The sequence below is a fragment of the Apium graveolens genome, chromosome 5 (assembly GCF_009905375.1).
Source record: "Apium graveolens cultivar Ventura chromosome 5, ASM990537v1, whole genome shotgun sequence".
NCBI classification, from domain to species: domain Eukaryota; kingdom Viridiplantae; phylum Streptophyta; class Magnoliopsida; order Apiales; family Apiaceae; genus Apium; species Apium graveolens.
The window spans coordinates 85,332,146-85,336,718 of NC_133651.1; the positions used below are offsets into that span (position 1 = coordinate 85,332,146).

The 4,573-nt window shown below is 33.9% G+C and overlaps 1 long non-coding RNA gene across 1 annotated transcript; it reads right to left on the minus strand.

The window, feature by feature from the left end:
- Positions 1–2,657: 2,657 nt before the first annotated feature.
- On the minus strand, positions 2,658–4,065 carry LOC141659638 (uncharacterized). Its single transcript, XR_012549838.1, has 4 exons — positions 3,959–4,065; positions 3,593–3,676; positions 3,481–3,516; positions 2,658–2,850 (listed from the first exon to the last, which is right to left on the minus strand). It is a non-coding gene; the product is annotated as an uncharacterized LOC141659638 (long non-coding RNA).
- Positions 4,066–4,573: the final 508 nt, after the last annotated feature.

The window sequence follows — 4,573 nt, forward strand, 5'->3', positions numbered from 1 at the left end:
TGATACGACTTTTGATCCACTTGCAATATGTACTTGAGGGTTCATGGCATTTCTATATAATACGAAGATAGATTTAAGAATCACTTGGTTCAATTATATCAAGATAACTCAGGATACTCGCATCATATATATAGGAACTAATTATCACATATTTGCAGTGTAAACGAAAAACAGGTTGAATCACTTGCCTTGAGAAAGGCTGGACTGGACTGGACTAGCAAGTAGGAGCAACTGGAAGCTTTACTCGACCTTTATGGCAAGTTTACCCTCGTCTCGAGGTCCTACATAAATATTAATAACCTCATTATAATATATTCTCACCAACTCAACCTATTTACAACCCGAAATTTAACACAAATGGCATTTAGGCCTATATGCACGCAATTTATAATCATCTTATAAATACCATAGTACACATAGCCACATATACTCACATATCATATTTTAATATCAGATAATATCACACACACCATAATACAACACTAGGCTTGGATGATCTCGATCCCCAACTAAGTCACTTGATCGCTAAACTAGACAAAGTCTCCAAATTTTGGCCTCCTAACTCGATGTGCCTTTACTAAACTATCCAAAACCTATTGACCCTCACTTGGGCCTTTTACTCTACTAGATTTATACTATCTTGCAATCATAGTGGTCAACCTAGGTCTCACTCATAAGTGCTCTAAAACTATGTGATAAGTGAAAGTGCTCACTAAGGTAAATTTCAGAATGACATATATGGTTTCTTGAGTGCATTAGACACTCTTACACTACAAGTTAACCTCCAAAACTTCTACACTTGACTCTTCTGACCTTAAGGCATCTTCCAAACTCGATTTGGCTCAAGGGCCTAGCTTGGGCCTCCTTGGGCCTAAGCTTAAAGTCCATGGTTCCCCTGTTTGGGCAGAAAACGCCCTGACTTGAACTAACTTATGACACATGGTTCTAACTCAAATCTTATGAATTATGGCTGGAAAAACTCCTCTGACACTCCCTCTAACTAAGGCCCAACAGGGCCTAATGAGGGCCAACCCATGACATGGTCAAAACTTCCTATTTCTAAGTTGCAAGAAAACTGTCCCCTGCTGGACAGATTTTGTGATTCCACTCGTGCACCTAACCAAACGACTTATAAACCTCTAACAAACACATAAAACCTTTTATATACTCCTAGTGCTAGCTTCTGGTGGCTTGGGCCTCAAAGTGCACAACAAATACTCATTCAAAACTTCCCCATAAACTAGTGCATCAAATCTGGAAAAATGCAAACACTAACTAATCTCCTTCCACTTTGACTCCCGCTTAAAAACCAAGCATCCAACCCTTACCAAAGCAAACCTATTGCATTAATGTCCTAAATAGTGCCTCAACAGGAGGGGAGATCTTCCATTCCCAAGAACAACAACATGCAACTAAAAATATAACATGCAACTCATGGAAACACTTAACAAGATTTCGGCTAAAGCATAAAGTTTAAATGCTTGCAAATTTGACTTGTACCTACTACTCATCCTTAATATTCATGAAATATATCTTCTATTAACTATTAATAAGAAATTTATCATGGAAACAATCTATTTTAAGCACACATATTTCGAATTTATAGATTTTTAGACATAACAACATGATTTCGAAAAGAGTAGCATGCAAAACATGGTTGATCATCATTTTAACATCTTAAAACTAGCATGCATGACTACACATGATTATATAATGAAATTTCAGTAGCATGCAAAGGATTTTAAAGCATGGTTTCTTCATAAAACACTTAGGTAACACATATATAAAATATATCTCATAGAGAGCTCTTGAATTCACAAGAATCAAGAGTTTCTCTTTGGAGATCACACAAGAACTACACATGCAACCATAAAACTTCAACTCCCAAGTCACAAAACTCTTGGGAAGTATATAAAATGAATGTATGTAGAAGATTTACACTAGGGAAGATGAGAAATGGAATGAAAAATGGAAGGGAGTGGGGGATGGGGGGCTTCGGCCGAGAGCAACAAGGGAGGGAGGGGAGGAGAGAAAAATGAGGTGTGTTGGAGTGTGGAGGGAGTGAAAATGACTTCTCCCACTTGTTTTTTTTTGGTTTTAAGCTTTTGGGTTGACAAAATAATGAGTGGAAGTGAGAATGTACAAAAATGACCTCTAGCTAAAGTTAGGCCATTTTGCATGCAAGGTTAGTGTGGTAATTTGGTAATCAACAAATGAGTTAGTGGGGTTGGAAAGGTCTTCTTTGCCCTTTGAGAGAATAGAATGGTGATTTGCATGCAAGGGCTTCTATGTAATTTTCTAATTATAACAAATAAAATTTTTAAAGATTTATTTTTATAAAATAAAATACAAGTTCAAAAATTATGAAATTTATACCATAAAATAACTTTGATTTTTAGAAATTTTATAAAATCACTTTTGAAATTTGTGAACAAAATAAATTTTAAAAGAAAAGTTTCCAAGGTTTATAATATTTCTTATAAATCAAAAATAAGGGAAATAAATAAACTCTTGCTTTGAAAAATCATATACTACATAAAGCAAATTTAAAATGCAGAAATTTTCATTCACACAACGTACAATCATTAAGTATATTTACATTCAGCTCTAATATTATACCAAGTCCAAAATTAATATTACACAAAATGTCGGTCGTAACAAGTTATGTCTTCAGTATAAGTGCTGATATCCAGTTAAGTACTGATTTGTCCTATTTAAGTAAGATCTGAAAACTATACACAAATCATATTAGACATGACGTTATCAAATATATCTATCATATCAACTAATTTCTTGGACATAGCATTTTAGAGGAAGTCTAGCAGGAGCTTCTCCTTTCAAAGCAGCAGCCTGTCAAAATAAGCATAATGAGATTGAAAGGAAAAATGTTTGCAGAGCAAAACTATATCAACTTCGTCAGTATCGTATAATGAGAATTAGAAATATAGACTATAGATGTTCTTAATGAACAACTAGATGTAATAAGTTGCAAATCAAATTCTAGAAATCATACAAATACAAGGATTTTATAGAAGTAGAAACACCTACAATGATAAAATTACAAGGTAGAAACATAGATTGCAAGAAGTATGAGGTAGAAAACAACACCTGCCATATTGAAATCAAATACAAAGCCAGCAGATTCTTATATAAAGATAATGGATATTATACAGAAATTCTAAGGCAACAAACTTAGGCACTTGCCTGTTATAAATGCATAAACAATGGATACAACTACTACTAAAAGCACATATAGAGGTGAATATCACACTTTACTAATTACTGAAGCACTCGTACATGAAATTAAGTTTAATTCTGCACAAAAATGGCTGATGTAACCAATTACTCTATTGGGCAGAAAGAAATATACCTAGAAGTTACAAATAAATATAGAACTGAAAACAAGTGCTTTGTAAAACCAAGATCAAAGCAAACATGCAATAAATATATAAAAATGGTGTCTGTTGGTGTAAGTATTACCCGCAACTCTCGAAGGGGCCACCAAAAGCTTTTGCCCTGCATATATGATGCTGAAATTTATTAGACTATATAATTGCATTAATATGTACAATTTAAGAAAATATGAGATTACCTGAATAGATCTTTCCTCTTTAGAATTTCAATCCACTTAAAATCCATCAGCATACCAGATATTGCGAGAAGTTCAAATAGTTGACTGTCACATAGTTTACAAGTTCAGTGCTGGTACTTCTAAATACCGTTGAAGAGAAATAAAACATAACATTTATTCTAGATAGTTGTTGTAAAGCAAATAGGGCTGACCCAATAAAAACAACTGCAAATGGAAAAAGTAAAAAATAAAGCACTTCAGATAGATTATAGAAAAACATTATTTAGGTCATGATAAATTTGTAGCAAGACTCTTGTCAATATATTCTGCATGTTATCATTAAGATTTATTGGAAATTAGAGGACAAAATGCAAAGAACATATATACCTTCCTTACGTATCATAGACACCACTATCACTCCCATGTTTAGCCTTACTGATATTCTTTATCTATATTGGAAACAACAGAGAAGGATATTTTCCCTACAACAAAATACTATCACTAATCAATTCACAACAATCAAGAATATGATCCCATTTGCTTACAATCTATTATGATAATATTGTTGATAGAGTAGGAACATGTAGGAACATATAGGTCCAAATAAGAGCTTTTTTCTATCAACAACGGCCTTGGCCTTGCGAACATAATCTAACGGATCATATAGTACAGAAACTGTAATCGGAATTACAACATAAGTAACCAGGTTACCCCACTTCACTTTCGACTCCTTTTTCATCATCTCGGCCAATGGCTGTTTGAAGACAAACACATTAGCATTTTTTTTAAATACGCATCAAAAGGAAAGACTAAACATCTTAAACATTATATGAATTTAGCAAAAGTCATGGGGATGGTCTAATATTAAATGCCAGAAGTGCTCGGAGATGAGCATTTGCTGGCAGATTCTTGTAATTTTTCCTAGTTACATCTTGCCACTTTCCATTCCCACAAGTACCTGGTGTCAAACAATACAATGCTACTTAAGATTAGGAATGTGCT